Source organism: Triturus cristatus, chromosome 4_1 (assembly GCF_964204655.1).
Source record: "Triturus cristatus chromosome 4_1, aTriCri1.1, whole genome shotgun sequence".
Lineage (NCBI taxonomy): Eukaryota > Metazoa > Chordata > Amphibia > Caudata > Salamandridae > Triturus > Triturus cristatus.
Genome location: NC_140585.1, coordinates 405,497,317 through 405,515,809, shown reverse-complemented (window position 1 = coordinate 405,515,809; position 18,493 = coordinate 405,497,317). Strand labels below are relative to the sequence as shown.

Below are 18,493 nucleotides of genomic sequence, written 5' to 3'. Positions count from 1 at the left end.
TGCAAGAATACCAAGAAGGTTTGATTGGACAGGTAGGAGGAAACCACTCGAAGGCAGAGCCAGTGATGATGAGGACCTTTCAAAGATAGTAGGGTAGGTGGTCAATAGTGATTGCAGAAGGATCCACTAGTATAAGGATAGATGAAAGAGGTTTGTGGTAGGCAGAGGTGATAAAATTAGCAATGTGCGAGAGAGTTGTTTTTGTGAAGGCTAAAGTCTGGAAGTCATATTTGAGGGGGTTGTGCAGGTTATTGGAGGTAAGAAAGAATGTAAGGCAGTTGAAGATAAGACATTCCAATATTTGTTAAAAGAATGGTAGTTGAAAAAATTGGAAGTAGGAAGTGGTAGTTCAGCCAGTTGTAGGCTTCTTTAGTAGTGGTAAAACCACAGCAGATTTGAGAAAATGTAAGCATCGAAAACCCATGGAGTTGGTGACAGCAGTAGCCTTGAAATCGCAGGAGGTTTTGAGACGAGTTGTAGAGAGGGGTGTCTTGAGGAAATCATGGAACGCAAATTTGGGGACTGTTGCAATGTTAAATAATCAATAAAAGTCCAATATTATAAAAATAATGTTGAGTTTATTGCAGCACGGAAAAAGGTACCGTTCACATCCAACTCCCAGTATCTTCTCCCTGTCAACCGTTTACCAAGGCATCTGCACTCTACATGGAATGTAGAACATCATTAAACAATAACATGTCGCATGCAACATCTCAAACATGCTTAAAGTAAACTCACCTAAAATAAATATAGAATGTAACACATCTCCCTATGCAAAAAAAAACTAAAGAAAACCAGTAAATAAAACAAATGCACAATAAAGGAGATGTTTACACAAAATCAACATATCTTTTGGGAACTTGTATTGCACGTTTAGACTGTTTGACTCTGTTAGCAACAGAATCATCTTGGTCAGAATATGTATTTGAATAACAATTATTTTTAACAGCAGGGTAGAAAACAGGACACTTAGCCAGTCTTTTAACATTCTAAATTTTCCCATCTTGCGTCATTACACTATTGGAAAAGATTTTTTTTTTTAAAAGCTTGACTAAATTTACTGGTACCCTTATTTGTAAAACCAGGTTTAAGAATTTTCACCCAATCTCCTACTAGGAAAGAATGTGGTCTTGTTTTCCATTTGTTATCATACCAAACTTTGTTTTTTAACTGTTTACCTTCTACACGTTTGGCTACATCATTTATGCACTCTTCTTTCAAATTAATATTTTGTGCTTTTTCTCTTAACCACCATGGAAAAACTTTGGATGCCGGATTCCTTCCCTTGAAAAGCTTAAAAGGACTAACTTCGGTGGTGGTATGAGGTGTGATGCGGTACACTCATAAAAGTTCTCTCAAAGCATTGACCCAAACTGAACCAAATTTAAGTGAATCCAACACAAAATCTTTAAGAACTCGATTAAAACGTTCTACCTGACCATTTTCATGTGGTTCATACAGTGATGTGAACTTGTGAACGACATTACACTCTTTAAGAAACTCTTCCATTTCAGAAGAAGTTAACTGAACTCCATTATCAGTAATTAATACAGATGGACAACCTTCACGGGTGAAAATGAACAGCCGATGTGGTAGCTTTAGGAACAAATTTCACTTCGGGCCATTTAGAATGATAGTCAATGACTACTAAAGCATATCGCGAAGATTCTGGTAACATGTGGAATGGTCCCGAAATGTCAAATGCAATTTTTTTCCAAGGTTCAGATGGCCAATTAACCAATTTTAATGGAGGTATGTGAGTTTTAAGCATCCTTTTACTTTAAACACATTCAGGACATTCCCTAACCACTCTATCGACAAATTTGTCAATGGCTGGCCACCAGAAGTAAGTTCTGACTAAACGTTTCATTGAAGATATACCAGGATGTGTTCTATGTGTAATGTGTAATATAACTTTGTACATACCTTCTGGAGGAATACATTTGCCTGACTTAAAAATGAAATCACTTTCAAGTTCTAATTCCTCTAAAACATTGAAAAATGGTAACAAATTAGACCTTAACAAATTCATTTTGGGCCAACCGTTCTTAATATATTCTTTAAGCTCAACCCACTTATTATCTTTCTGTTCACTTTCACGCCACAAATCTTCAGTTATATCCTGAAATTTATCCTGAAACACATCTTCAATGCTCAATACACAATCTTGTTCCTTAACAACACTGACTTTGTGTTGGTCACAGGGTAGTCGTGAAAGGAAATCTGCTGTGACATTTTTCTTTCCAGGAAGATACACTGTATTGAAATTATATTCTTGCAATTTGGAGGATAATCTTGCTATTCTAGCAGTGGAATTCCACCCCCTCCCCCTGAGGATAATATATTGACTAGAGGTTTGTGGTCCGTCCTAAGGGTAAATTTTGTTCCCCACACAAACAATCTAAAATGTTCAATGGCCCAAACCCAAGATAAAAGTTCTTTCTCAATGACTGCATACTTTTGTTCACGTTCATTTAGCGTTCTGGAAGCAAATGCTACATTCCATTCTTCCTTTCCCTCCTTCTGTGATAAAACCCCTCCTAAACCATATAGACTTGCATCACCGTAATGATGCATTCTTTGTTGATCCAGAACGGTTTAAGGGTAGGGGCATTGATTATGTCATTTTTTATGGTGTCAAAAGAAACTTGTTGGACATCAGTCCACTCATAATTGACACCTTTTCTCAATAATAATCGCAAAGGTTCCATTTTTGTTGAAAAATTCTTAACAGATTTGCTGTAATACTCACACATTCCCGTGAAAGATAGAAGTTGATCTCTGTTATTTGGTGAGGGAGCTTTAATAATTGCTTCCACATTGGATTTCTTAGGAACTACTCCATTACCTGATAGAGTATGACCTAAATACTCTACTGACCTTTGGAATAACTTACACTTATGTGCTTTGAGCGTTAAACCATTTCGTTCTAACCTTTTACACACTTCTTGTAGATGTTTTTTGTGTTCAACATTGTCTTTTGAAAACACCAAGATGTCATCTTGGAAGCACTTGACAAAATTATCCACATCTCTAAAAATGTGAAACATGACTCTTTGAAAAACTGATGCTACGGATGCTAACCCGAACAGCATCCGAGTGTATTGGAACAAACCCTGTGGAGTAATAAAAGCAGTATATTTTTTAGAGTCTTCAGTGAGTTCTATTTGGTGGTAAGCCGATCTTAAATCAAGAGTGGAAAATATTTTTGCACCTTCTAACAGATACTAATTCATTAATATTAGGCAGAGGATGGCAGTCTATAATTATGTTGGAATTCAATGCCCTCAAGTCAACACACACCCTCAATTTTTGGTCAGGTTTGCGTACCAAAACTATGGGAGACACCCATTCCGAAGATTCTATGGGTTCAATGATCCCTTCCTTTGATAAATCATCTAGCATAGTTTTGAGCTCTTCTCTGATATTAATAGGGACTCCTCTCAACCTTTGCACCACAGGGGTGTGATTTTCCTTTAAAACAATTTTATGTGAGAAATTTTTGAGTTTACCTAATTTGTCACTGTTAGAAATGGGATTTCTGGTAGGCTAGGGCTTGCGCCAAAGCCAGGCGGAAACCACCACTCTAGTCAGGGCTGGGGAGTTACACGCCTAAGATAACCCCTGCTAACCCCCTTGGTAGCTTGGCACGAGCAGTCAGGCTTATCCCGGAGGCAATGTGTAAAGCGTTTGTGTGCGCACCCAGCAACAACACCCAAGGCCCACCACAAAGGAAACTCCACACAAGGTATTATATAAAAATAGCCTTTGTAGTATACCAAACACATTAGATAGTATTCACACACTTTACACTGTGCCAACTGGCACTGGGCAGAATTTTACAAGGGATTATATGTACAGGGGACAGGGCCACATGGACCACTGTCAGGAATTAGCACTTTTAGAACTTAGCACTTAGAACATAGGATATAAAATTACTGTAGCACAAAATAACACATGTAGCACACAACCAGTAACTACTGGTAACAGGTAAGTACCACCTACGCAACCCTAACCACCTTAGGAAAATGTCACGCAGGGAACCAGAACCAGGACCTCACTAGCACCACCTGTACTAGAAGAAAAACAACCACCTAAGTATCACAATACCTGTAGGGGTATAAGCTCATTACACATGATGCATCACAACACATTCAGAGGTGTAAACACCAGGCACATGACGCATAAAACACATTCAGAGGTGCAGGTTAGGAACAATAGCGCAAAACTCACATTAGCCACCACCTGTGGCAGTCCCTAAGCCAACTGGCCTTGTCGGGGCTAGGACGCCCTGTGTCCCAATGTCAGGGGCCTAAACGGCGCAGCTGCCTACGAAGTGCTGGGCAGCTGTAGAACAATGGGGGGCCAACGCTGGAGCCTTGCAGGCTCTGGCCATCTGACTGTTCCCCGAGCCCCTCTGGGCTCTACACAAAGGACTGGCCCCTTGGAGCCTCGCTGGGCTCAAACAACTAGAAATGCCCCCTAGAGCCTCCGTGGCTCTGAACTACAAATATGCCCTGGGGCAACGTTGGAGCCTCGTGGGCTCTAAACAAACAATGCGCCGTCGTTGGAGTCCCTCTGGACTCTGAACACAAATATGCCCTCTGCGTTGGAGCCTCGTGAGCTCGAGACAAATGATGGGGCCAAACGTTGGAGCCTTACAGGGCTCTGGGCATGACTAATGCCCCCAAAGCAACGTGGGAGCCACGTGGGCTCTTTAACAGATCTTGGCCCCGTCGTTGGAACGCACCAGCGCTCTAGAACACACAATGCCCCCGTACGTTGGAGCCTTCTCGGGGCTCTCGGATCAATGTTAGCCCCGTCGTGGGAGTCCCGCTCGGGGGACTCAATGCGACCAAAAACCACCCTGAGCCCTCTCCTTACCGGCTCCTGGCGTGTGGTCTTCTCGTCCTTCACAGGGGCCTCTGCAGCTGTACGCGGGCTCTCTTCTTTGCACGGGAGTCCCGCCAGCCACTACAGCACTCCTCCGTGCCTCACTCGGCACCATGGGGCTCTCCCTCGCTCTCGGGGGCCCCGGGTGCAAACGCGATCTCCTTCCCTTTCCAGAAGCGCGGGGTAGGCTCCCGTCCGCTTCCTAGTTCGGGGAGCGCCCCGCCCACACCAAGCGCGGCGGGCCAGAGTTCCCAGTGATGGCGGCGATACGGGGTGGGCTCCCGTAGAATACTAATGCCAAGGTGCAGAAAAGTGGGGTGAGCACCCGTACTTCAAATACAGGAATAAGCGGGGTAGGCACCCGCCAACGAGCGCCACGATGCGGGGTGGGCACCCGCTTTAAATCTGGTAACAGCGGGGGGGAATCCCTACGTCGGGGCTCCCTCGCTGATTAGTGCAGCTCAGCGCTGCTGGCCACAACCGAGGCGCTCTTCAGTCCTAGACAAGGCGCTTCTCAGGAAATCAAGGTGTAGCGATTCCCAGGCGCTGGGTTCAGGGAAGGTCCTCAGGAGAAGTCCCAGAAGCAGGGGGGCAAAGACTGGGCCCAGGGGCCAGCTCACAGGGCCCTCCAGCAGGGAGGCAGTCCCCAGTGGCGGTCTCTCCTGGTGCCCAGCAGCAGCAGGCCCCCCCTCAAATGAGGATCAGAAAGAGAACAAATTGTAAGGGGACACAGCCCCTCTTATACACCTTTTCCCTTTGTTGTTGCTCAGGGTGAGGGGAAAAACCAGTCGCAGCTGGTTGGGGAGCACCCTTGATGTGCTCAGCCCCTCACTCTATTCACTGGCAGGGTTAGGGTCATCGGTCGCACCACAGGGGGCGGAGCCAGCATTGTGTAGGGAAAGCCCTGCCCTATTCAGGTCCAAGGTGCACTCCTCCCCAGCCATCAGCATGCTAATCTCACACTCACCACTGGGGCAGACCCACCCAGACTCCTGGAGCCAGGCTCACCAGCCAGCTCCAGCCAATCACACACCAGACACATTTTACACTAATATGCCAACTCCTAGAAGTGGCACTTCCGCACATGACATAATCACGCATTATACATCATTGCGAAGCATTGAATCACACGAGTCCGCACATACCGAACTCGAGCCTGCACACCCCACCCATCAGGAACTAGCAGGGACACATACATTCCCCATGCATTCCTATCAGAGGGCAGGCCTATCTCACCAAATGCACTCAGAGTGCACACGCACTTTACTCTGGGACACAGGGAAAGTGCGCAGAAACCAAAAATCACTACCACCAGGTCACCAGTAAAAGCAAAAAGTTTAGGGGTGAACCTGCCAGAAGGGCCAAGTCCAACAGTCACTAAAAACATTACTAAAATTCTGGATGAGTTCACATCCCATGGTGTTTATACAAGGACTGTCTTCAACTGCATCTTCATCTACCGTAACGGTATCCATTAGGCAATCATCACATAATGAGACGGGATCTTTAGAACGGGAATTCAGAATGATTCCCAACTTCCACTGATCCTGCCATTTATACCCTTCTGAGAAATATACAATTTTATCTCAGCATTTCTATGTCTAAAATGTAATTCTACTAACAAGAATCCAAAGATATTAATTTTTGTGCCACAAAAACTTTCAGCCACAATGTCTGATATTTGTAACTTATCAAAAGAAATGGATTTAGCCAAAGTGTCATTAAAATATACCCGAGTTATGATGGTCCATGGTGAACCAGAGTCAACTATAAGAAGTAAATCTATCCCACAAATTTGAAAAGTAAATTTAGGGGATCTTAATCGTACTTGTGTATAACTATCTGAAATTGAAACTACAAAACCTTTGTCAGTTGTGTGATTGGCTTCTCTGGCCGTGTTAATGTTTTCGTCTGAAATGGATGATACAACTTCACGTCTCTAAACATGAGATCGTCTATCTCTGCACATGTTACTAAAATGACCAATTCTATTGCAAATTTGACATTCTCTTTTGAGCGCTGGACAACCTGGAAAGGAAGCAGAATGTGATTTGTTGCCACATCTATAACATGACCCATAGTTATTAAAACTTTTATTTGCTCTTTGATTAGAATATTGTTTAGGCTTGTTAACCATGAATTTTGCTATGGGTTGCATGGAATCTTGTTTATGTTCAAATTTGTGTCCAATGGCACAAATCTCTTCATCTGTGGATATCTTTTCTGTATTTTTCCTGATAGCTTCCGTCCACAAATCAGATTGTTCTTGTGCTTTGGCAGTAGCAATAGTTTCATTTAAATTGGGATCACCCAAGACCCATAATTTGTCTTGAGTTTTTTTGCATTTAGTGTGAACAATATTCTGGTCACGTATCATCTCATCAGTCATGTTGCCAAAGTTACAATGGATCATCAAAGACCTTAAAGCTGTTAAAAAGTAATCAAAAGATTCATCCTCTTTGTTTTCTAGTGTAGAATTTGAAACGATTAAGAGCTATGTTAATAGTAGGTTTAAATCTTTTTTCCATTCTGGCTAATGCTTCGGTGTACACATTCATCGAATCACCTCCTCCATCATGTTGTGTAGAAATTTGGGGTAGTGAACTAAACCACTTAGCCTTCTGAACCCAAACAATCTAAGAAAATTATTTTCTTTCTTTCAGAACCCATTCTTTCACCATCTATGGCCTTCATGTACGTTAAAAATTCTTCTTTCCATCTGGACCATGGCATTGGTGGGTCACCTTTAACTTGTAAAAATGTTGCAGGAGGATCAAATTGCATTTTGTGTCGACCAATAAAGTTAAATTGTTATTGAAAATGATAACGAAATAATAATGTACAAAGAAAAAATAAAATGTTTGAAAACACTGTAAAAATGAAAGTATATTAATATAGTGTGAAACTTTGACAAGTTAAACATAAAAATAAAAATTTTTAATTTCCAAGGAATAGAAAGTGTCAATAGCTCTGATAAGTATTGTATTTTGGTCCACTTTATAAAGTTATTGAACATAGATGAACGTATTAAACCAGGGGGATAAATATATAACGATGTACTCACTCACAGTTTAATCTTTATTGTCCATACCCTGAAACGAAATATTCATAACATCGGAGCAAGGCATAAAAACACAGCAGCGTGACTATGGAAACCAAAAGATGGTCACTCAGTGCGTGACGTTTTGTGTGAGGATGTGCTTGCGTTGTCTACGTGGGTGACGCGCTAGGTCCGTGCAGAGAGGAATGAACGTCACATAGGCATCTGTGATGTGGTTCCCTCGAAGCCATCAGAATCACTGAACTGTAAGTGGGATTTACTTTTGAAATCTTTGTGCACGCAAGAGATGAACGTCACATAAGCATCTGCAATATGGATGCCGTCAGTGTCGCTAAACAGAAGATTGTATTTATTTTCGAATTCTTTATGCGCGCAAAATATACATGAATAAATCGGAATAAAAATTCACCGCAGGCCAAATTAGAAAGCCAAAAATTCAATATGGCTGATCAACGTTAGGTGCGGTGAAAACTATAACAGCCGCAGGTGCAGTCAGAACACTTAGTAGAAGTAAATAAATACTGCCACTGGTGCAATCAAATGCACATGAGATGATAATATTAATATGATGAATAACGTACCATTTTCAATGATCCAAAAGAAACGAAGATCTTGAGTAAATCCCAGTGGTTTCAAAATACCACTCCGTATCCGTGCTGCAGAGTGCTACCGCTCGTCTCCAATGTTGCAATGTTAAATAATCAATAAAAGTCCAATATTATAAAAATAATGTTGAGTTTATTGCAGCACGGAAAAAGGTACCGTTCTCATCCAACTCCCAGTATCTTCTCCCTGTCAACCGTTTACCAAGGCATCTGCACTCTACATGGAATGTAGAACATCATTAAACAATAACATGTTGCATGCAAGTGCATGCGACAACATCTCAAACATGCTTAAAGTAAAACCACCTAAAATAAATATAGAAAGTAACAGGGACACAATCAGGATGTGTCTGGGGGAAACCTGTGCCAATGGGCAAAAAGTACCCAAAACCACAGCATTCTCTTCCGGGGTACCCCCTCCAGAAGCCATCAGTTTCTTCCCCACTGTCCAGCTTCTTTAACTTGTCCTTAACAAAACCTAAGGATTTCACTCTCCTTGATCTTGGGATACGTCCATCTTCTCTCCAAATACAAATCACTTAATTGATCTAAGGACATGTGGCCAAGTTCTCTTTCCACAAACCTTGTATCTGCCCTGATAATGTGCAAGTGATGCTTTGTTTAAGCTGAACTTGTAGTTCTGATCAAGGCAGTTGGAACTGGAACTCGCAGGCCCGACACTTCTTACTGCCAATTGTTAGACCCCAGCCAGGGTGCCTTGCAGCAGACAAGGGGTTCCTGGACCCCAACATTGGTGGTTTAGGTTGTTTAATAATGGTTTCCTTGGATCTGTCCTATGATGACTTTGTAAACATGGCCAAATAAACCCTTGCTGAACTTGAGTCTCAGGATAAAGAGGTTGAGCAGTGAAAGATTTCTCATGGCGGTATTGTGGGAATACAAGCTCAGAACTCAACATTCAACCAACAGACCCAATATTGTATAGTTCAGCCCAGTGCTTACTTATTAAAAAGAAAGTACTTTAATTTCACAGCAAAGCAAAATACTACACATTTCAATTGGGATACAGTTAGCGGATTTCAAAATCCTCTATGGTTATCAGTGAAGCATTACACCATCCAAAAGTGCCCTCTCTCTATTCTGGGAGCTCACTGAGGGCCTGATTTAGATCTTGACAGACGGGTTACTCCGTTACAATGGTGATGGATATCTCGTCCGCCGAAATATAAATCCAATAGGATATAATGGGATTTGTATTTTGGCGGATGGGATATTCTTCACCGTTGTGACAGAGTAACCCATCTGCCAAGATCTAAATCAGGTCTTTAATGTTTACAGCGACGCGTATGAAAAACTGGCATAGCTTTCAATAAGGCACGAATACATTTCACTATGGAGTGCCCCACTGGTTAATGTGTAGATTATTCAACAATGCTGCACATAGAAGTCACAAGGGCAAAGGTCTAGAAGTCTTATGGCAAATGTACTACTGCGCATTCAGTCTTTCGCACTTCTCACAACTAGTCCAGCTCTGCTTTACCTGATCAGTGGGAATGTGGTTCTTGTAGAACAGGCAGATGCGTTCTCTAAGCTTGTTCCTGCCCTTTGCAACGGGAAGCACTCAGGGAGACTAGAAGACCCCTCAAAAAACAGGTCAACTCCCGTAGGTATCAGCTTCTTCTGGATGTTCCATAAGTCAGAGACATGTTGGGCTTCTCCTACTGGGCAGTCTCTTCTTCAGCAAGGCTAGAAAATCCCCTTCCCTCTCTGAGCAAGTAAGCAGGCTTCTGGCTCCAGGCACACATTAAGCTTCTCCAGCAAGTTGCAGATTTCAGCTGATGCCCTCTCACCTTTCAGAGACTGGCTGTGATGCAGGCACTAGCCCTGGTCAAAGAACAGTTCTTTGAGTTCTCCGATGATCATTTAAGAAGAAGTTGGAACTGGAACAAAGAGGGCTTTTATACTAATTTTCCAGAGAAAAATTATGGATCCATTGTCAGGGGCTTTGGAACTGGCTTAGGGTGGTTCTGTTTCAAATCTAAATTTCTACCCTGCAGACACAGCCTTTGTGCAAAGTGATGGCTCTGAAAGAAGATAGCAATGATGTTGGTTCCAAGCAAGGGTATCCAAAATAAGTGTGCAATGAACTTAGAGATCTGCAATTGACAGTCATCAGCTTGCCTGAAGTATTAATCAGTGATGGACAAAAGGTCAGGCCCTGCCTACAACTTCCTTATCTTTAACAACAGAAACAGCTTGCCCACTCCTCACTTGCACCATCTACCAAATGGCACTGCTCAAGAAGAACTAATTAGCACCTGTTTGTTAACAAGGACCTCATTGAATTTCTAAGGGCAGTTCTCTCTCCATCCTTCCTCACTTTACTGTCTGGGTCTCCACCCTCCAGCCACATGAATGAGGTCAAGTATCTTCCACTGTCTGGGGAAGCTGAATCCACCCTCCAACTTGTACCATGCTAACTTAGGGGCCACCCAAAACCACTGCCAGTGTTCCCAGTACTCAGACTCTTACCATACACAGTTTTACTCCCATACATGTGCTACAAATTCATCACACATAGACACACTCATAATGATCATAGAATATGCAGGAGTCTAAGGCTCCCTAAAGCAAAGTTTTCACATGTAAGGTCAATAGACTGCACTCTCCCGTGACACCAGAAAAAAAGTTCTGATCATGATTGAAAGTTTTTTGTATGCTGCCATCACCACTTTATGTAGCTCACCCATAACATGGTATGTAGTCCTGTGTTGCCTATTAGAGCACCTTTGGTCCTCCCCTATAGATCGCAGAAGAGGGTCTGGACCTCATGTTACCAAGGATAGTCCTACTTCTCTGGGCATATGGTACATGAACATGGTTGCAGGACTACACAAAAAACTCAGGCTGCGAGTCTCACATGCAGGCAGCCATCTAGGGTAATGGTACATGACTGGATGCTATGATGTAGACATACCCCTGGCAGCACACTCTTATGAGGTCGGACTGACACAGTCACAGTTGCCATTCTAAAGTCAGGTCCCCCTACTAAAAAACCAAGTCTTCAACACAATCTGCATTACTTGGTCACAAAAGGCCAAACAGAGTAGGTTGCTAAGTCTATGCATCTGCCATCCTTTGCTTATCTCACTCTTATGAGGTCAGGCATCAACAATCTTGAGGGCCATTCTGAGGTCAATAGCCCACCATCAAGCAGCCAGGCACGGAACATGATCTGCATTTCAAGACATAAAAGTCAATTAAGGCTATCAGAAACAGTAGCATTGTTTATCTGCAAGGGATTTATTAACAGAAATTAGTTATGTGAATATAGCCACCAAATCAAGCATAGCCAATGTAACTGGTATAGTATGCACTACCGGTCCCCGGCGCTTGTGTTTCAGTTCAGGGAGGACTTGGCCTAGCAGTGAGGGTGGACTGTTCCCACTGGAACAGGGTCAAGACTAATTTACATATGGCTGAGACCAAACTGAGGTGGCATGATGTGCAAAATAACGATGGACTGGAATGTGGCCCAAAATAATTAACAGTGGCTAAAATTAATTTAGGCATTCCATCTATCACTTTTATGTATATGTTATGGGTTAAATATGGATATAAAAACATTTATTGATCAAGAAATAGTAGGCTATATTTATCCCAAGGCTCATAAGACTAGACTACAGACTTCACTGCTTATATTGTCAGGAACCTCCACTCCGCGCCCTAATGAGAGGACACAATCAGAGAGATTTCATTAGCCCCAGGAGAAACTTTCTCATTGTATCTCCTTTGGAGAAAAGAAAAACAAAGGCGTGTCTCTTACTCTTCTCTGTAACAAGTTTAGCTCATCTAGATTTAGCGTGTTATGAGTCAGATATCCAGAGAAGCTCTCATCTCCAGGGGTTATTTGTAGAGGTGTGGAACAATACCCTGATCCCAAAAATTGGTAGACACACACAGCAGTTGGTGTTTATAAAGATTGGTTATTATTACATTATGTATAATCCACACACAATGCTTGTGTATCAGAATGATGAAACCTAATATAATAATCTCAGTAGTCTTGTTATAAAACAAGTTGAATATTGGAAAAACCCAAAGCCTCTTATATTGCTAGTACCTGTAATAATTAGCCAAGCCTCTGCCTAACATTTATATCTATATTATCAGCGTCCCAATTATAATATTAGCTGAAGTTCTCAGTCCTGCAGTCAGATATCAGCTCTCCTACATTTTCCTCAAGCAACCCGTTTTCATGCCTGCCCCTCCCAAATTCTTAGGTCTCTCTATAGCTTTATCTTTAAAAATTCTCTCTAGAGAAGGAAGAGGGAGTTACTGAGCATTTCCTCCAAATGTATATTACTGTAAGTACAACGCCTCGGTTAAAGACATATACAAAAGTACAGTAATTGTATCAAAACAAGCTTCTTCCACATTAGCTCCATGCCCAGCCCATGGCCTTGCAATTTTGTACACTGCACTTAACTTTTTAAACAGCAGAATGAAAGTTTCTCCTTTGCTGAATTTGCTATTTTTGTTAGTAGGACTAATGTCAGCCTGCTTATTATGTGCCAATCTTGCACTATTTTCACCATTTAAAATAATAGTTTTGTATGTCCGAGGGTCTAAGCCTTCACAAACACAAGATTTAGGGGCCTATTCACAAAGGAAAATATATATGTGGGTTATCTGCAGATGTAAGTTTACTGTTCCATTTTTGAATAGCTTTACTAACTCTTAGAGGGTAAAGTTATGAAAAAGTGTAGGCAAAAAATGTATTTAATTGAATATACGAAATTTAAAATATACATATTTTTTAAAGTATAAATACAAGAAAAGTTCCACTTAAAGTGGAACAATAATATTTTTATTTTGTATGTAAAATTATTAAAAGTTCTGTATATAGTAAGTTAACAGTAACTGAATTATTTTAATAGGTAATAATGTTAAATTAATTTGTATATTTAAAAAAGTGTAACAAAATATTTTAAAATACACTAATATATATATTTTTTTACTTTTAATGAAATGATTAAACAGTAAATACAATTTAATTATATTCATAAAGTTTAAATAATTTATTTTAAAATTAATTCCTATTAGATTTTAAGTCCCTACCACTATTATTTCCAATGGAAGTGTGTTGCAGTACCTGTGAGTGGCCCTGAGTGGTGCTGGACTCACTTCAGCTCCAACCCAGGGTAAGTGTTATTGGAATCGCATTCATATAGTGCTCACTATCCCTGACAAGGCGTTTAAGTGTTTTACGCCAAGCAGCACGCTGCTCTGGAAAACCAAAGTTAGTGGTTAGCCCAGAGTTTGTTGTTGGCTATTTAAATTAATGATGTGCTCTCATGGAAACTATTCCATGCATTTGCTTAAATTTCTCTGTGGTAAATTAAATTAATAGGTAAAGTATATCTGATTACTATTTGACATGCATGAAATGCATAAATTTGTATATCTTATGTTTTATCAAACCGAATAAAGATAAATATGAAAATAAAATTAATAGGAGCTATATGTGATCATTAGTAGGGGTATTTGAGTTCATTTAGTTTGTTGGGTGGATTAATAAATGAGCTAGAGGGCATGCAGGGGTATTATTTACAAATGAGTTTGTTCTCATTTTTTAAACAAGATGTGGACAAATTAAATAAATGCAATAATGGAGATTAAGGAAAAGACTTAAGTGAACAAGCAGACTTTGCTCAGAAACAGGAGGCGTGCAGGGATGGAAAGTGGCATTTGAAAGAAAGTAAAGGTCAGTTTTTCATACACAGTTTTGGTAATATACTTTAATTACATCAGTAAGACGATCTAACGTATCCAAGTATGTCATTTCCACTATGTGTATGTAGTATATTTGTTTTGTAAAGTAAAGACTCTTTGAATGAAAGAATAGATCAATGGTTTCCATTGCATTAGAACTTAGTGCATCAGACCATTCTGCTTCATGTTATTCTTCAGTGGCTAAGGAGAGCACCAAGTTTCAACTTTCATATGTCTCCAGTGCGATAACTCTTGTTCCAGAGTGCTTGAATTGTCAGGAGTTTAGGACGTACCCAAACTCTAAACACCTCCTTTGGTCTATTGAGTCTCTTTATTTCTTCACTATTAAGATTACAAATAATCACAACCTTCAGTCAGCTCATTAACATTCACTAAATACGTTTTTCTTTTTCTAAGTGAGCAACATTTTTTCTCTGAATCTCACAATGTAAAAATCATTGTTTATTCTTTTTATATATGTCTGAATTTTTTGCTTGTGGTGATACCTTCCATATACAAAAATGTTCAGTTATACTTGTGTTCCATAAAAAACTAATTGCTCACATATAAGTACGAAATCTGATGGACTTGAATAATACAGATTCCTATGCAAGTAAGCAATTAATTGAATGTGGAATTTCCCATGTATATTTTGAATTGGTTTTCCTAGTTGTGTGTACATCCAACATCATTTTCGATTAAATATCCTTCTAATTACAATACATTGAGAGGCATTGTCATAAATCCACTTATTAGCCATTTAATATTTCATTTTTCGGAAGAAGTACAAATTATTGATTCAAAGTCTTGTCACGAAATCAAACTGTACACCGAGTCTTGATTACTTAGCATCTTTTGATGATCTCTCAAATTATACATCTGAAACGTTTCAATTTGATTGATAAGGGTCCACCGAATGCTATGTGATCTAAGGAACCCTGTAAAGTAAAAATATTCCTATTCATAGCTTTAACTTTCAAATGTGTTTTTTGCCACATCAAAAGCAATTGAAGTCATTCCTCAGATTGAATATGTCTTTTTACCATCAATTTTAAATCATCTTAGATTACTTCAAATGTTTCTCACACATTTTCTGCATCTATTTCTCTCATATTTCTGGAGAGCTTCTGCAATGGATCTGTGTGTTACAGCCATAGCAATTACATCATGTTTTCTTTATTACGTTTCTTTAAAAAATATGAATATGCACATTTTCGTAATTTATTTATCCTCTGTCTTATTGCTTCAAGTGAGAAGTCATTATCAATTATTGCTTGCATTCTATTTTCATTTAGTGCTGTTTCCCATCTCCATTTTAGACATGTGAATAATGTTCTCAATGTACACCAGTGAAACCTGCACACATTATTTGTTTAATTGTGTCTTTAAAGAATATAAAATATTCTGGAAAAAACCCGTTGGAAATAAAGTATCTGACCTTGAATTTCTATTTCCCATACTGATTTTACTGGTACGGTTGCATTCCAAGCTATCATTTGCTAATCTAAAATGTGAATTAATGAATGTATGACAATGCATCGCATGCCATTACAACACGGTTGTTACAACGCCATTGTTGTTACAATGCGTTGCAATTACAATGCAAACATTTACCACGCATATACCTTTACCACGCATGCCATTACAACGCAAAAGCATGTGTGGTAAAGGCATATACTTGGTAAAAGTTGTTAAGGTAAATAAGTGAGAGTAGGAGCCCTCCAGAGAGCTCCGGGTTTGGGGAGCACACATCGGTTATCCCCGCTTAAACCTTACCATCTGCAATCCTCCCTCCTGCTCTGGCTCTCAGCAATTCATCCTCACCGGTATTATCATTGTTTAAACTCCCACTTACCCGCTGGCTTGACAGATGTGTGTCCCGACAGAGCCGATGATCCTGTCTTCCGGTTGAGCTCTGAATCCGAGTGCTTGTATTTACTTGAGCCGCTGGGACCTGACGGCGGATCGGAGCATTGAGTTCGGGCTCCCGATAGAGCGCTGCTCATGTGAGTGCCTTTTTCGTTCAATCAGATGTGCTTGTGAAGCTTAATTGCCGCCCATAATCCCACCGATCTGAAAAAACGCGACGATCTAAAAAGGCAGATCAGGAATAACATCAATAACGACATTACCGATGATACTGCAGTGAACCTGATTGCCATTCAGAGTGCCTGTTTCCTGAAGATCTAATTAGACCTCACTTTTCTTCGCTAAGGTACAAAATTCGCTGCAGCTTTGCTTAATGATCTGAGCGTTGCGGCATTCATTAGCTTAAGCGACCTGACCCTAAAATGCCGACTATATAAGAAATAAGGGGAGCGCTACACCTTCTCCTGCAGGGTTGCGCGGTGAAATCCCATAATCTGAGCTAGTAATTCTGATGCAGTGCCTGAAATTCACAAAGACTGAGTTATTCCTAAACCGATCCTTCCAACACGGTGATTCTCAGGAGTGCTGAGCCTGACCTTAAGATGGCGCCCGTGTTTTAGAATTTGGTGTTTTTAATGAGTGGTATGATCGTCTCAAACTGCTCCATGACTGTTACTGACTATTGCTGTTGTGAGTTATGTTGATAATTAGGAGCACTTCTTTGTAAGGCCGACTTCATGACCACAGTGACCTTTATGTGAGCCTTGCTTATCCCCAAAATGGCGCCTGCGACCCAGATCTCAGCACATTCTATCAGTGATATGGCCGTCTGATACTGCTGTATTATTGATTTTGGGTCAATCATTTTCTACTACACCTAGCTGGGGGACTCTTCATCAACACTTCCAGTTCCTTATTAGTTTAACCCGCAATAGCGCTGGTGCCCTCTTCTACCCTCATACATTCCTTACTTTTAATGTGTTGTCGCCTATCTATTCAAACATCAAATTCAACCACATGGCAGCCACCCATAGATTAATCACAGTCCAATTTACTCACCTATACAGTTAAACACATTCAAGTTCACTTACTCATAAAAATACTAACAAATTCTGTGTCTTCCTGCAGAAAATCAAACAGCACATGACACAGATATCCTTGCACTATGGCGCATACAGCCACTCCCAAAATCACACACTCTCACATATAGATAGTTATATGCTCTTACACACATATACACTGCGTTTCACATATGTAGTTACTGACACATGTACAACTGAGATATACATTCAGGTGCCGATTACGATCCGGTAAAAACCGGGTACGAACCGTCGGTCGGAGAGTTTTCTCCGTCCGACTCGTACCCGGTCGGAAAACTTCACAAACATGGAATTACGATTCGCACGGAAACACCATTTCCGTACGAATCGTAAAAAACACCGACTGACGAAAATATACGTACGAATGTGATCCGGGAATGCTGCGACGTGACGTCGGGACGCTGTCATGCAGCGTTTCACGGCCCAGGAAGTACGATTCGGACCGACAGCAGTCCGGACGGCGATATTTTCACGGCACCCAAAAAGTGCCGGAAAAGCGAAGTACGGCGCAAAACGACCAGAGTAGGTGGCCTGGTACGCGCCGTACCCCCCCGCCCCCGTATGTACGAGCCGACCCCCCCCAGCCCCCGTACGTTCGAGTCGTACCCCCGCCCGTGTATGTACGGTGCGTACCCCCACCCGTGTATGTACACCCGTGTACGTGTCGTACCCCCCGTGTATGTACACCCGTGTACGTGTCATACCCCCATGTATGTACACCCGTACGTACGTGTCGTACCCCCCGTGTATGTACACCCGTGTACGTTCGAGTCGTACCCCCACCCGTGTATGTACGGTGAGTACCCCCAGTCGTACCCCCACCCGTACATACACGGGTGGGGGTACGACTCGAACGTACACGGGTGTACATACACGGGGGGCACGACACGTACGTACGGGTGTACATACACGGGGGTACGACACGTACACGGGTGTACATACACGGGGCGTACGACACGTACACGGGTGTACATACACGGGTGGGGGTACGCACCGTACATACACGGGCGGGGGTACGACTCGAACGTACGGGGGTACCTCCCAGCTCCGCTCCGGCTCCCAGAACTGCGCGGGCCTCACCGGATATCTGCTGCCGCTTCCTCGATGCACCGGGTGTACATACACGGGTGGGGGTACGCACCGTACATACACGGGTGGGGGTACGACTCGAACGTACACGGGTGTACATACACAGGGGGTACGACACGTACGTACGGGTGTACATACAC

At 41.7% G+C, this 18,493-nt stretch overlaps 1 protein-coding gene across 1 annotated transcript in view; it reads right to left on the bottom strand.

Moving 5' to 3' along the window:
- The window catches only part of RAB3IP (RAB3A interacting protein), a 607,212-nt gene extending 591,042 nt beyond the window's left edge, over window positions 1–16,170 (bottom strand). The window contains exon 1 of the mRNA XM_085652511.1: window positions 16,151–16,170. The gene's annotated coding sequence lies outside the window, so the exon portion shown is untranslated. The remainder of the gene's footprint in view (window positions 1–16,150) is intronic.
- Between the last annotated feature and the right edge of the window lie 2,323 nt (window positions 16,171–18,493).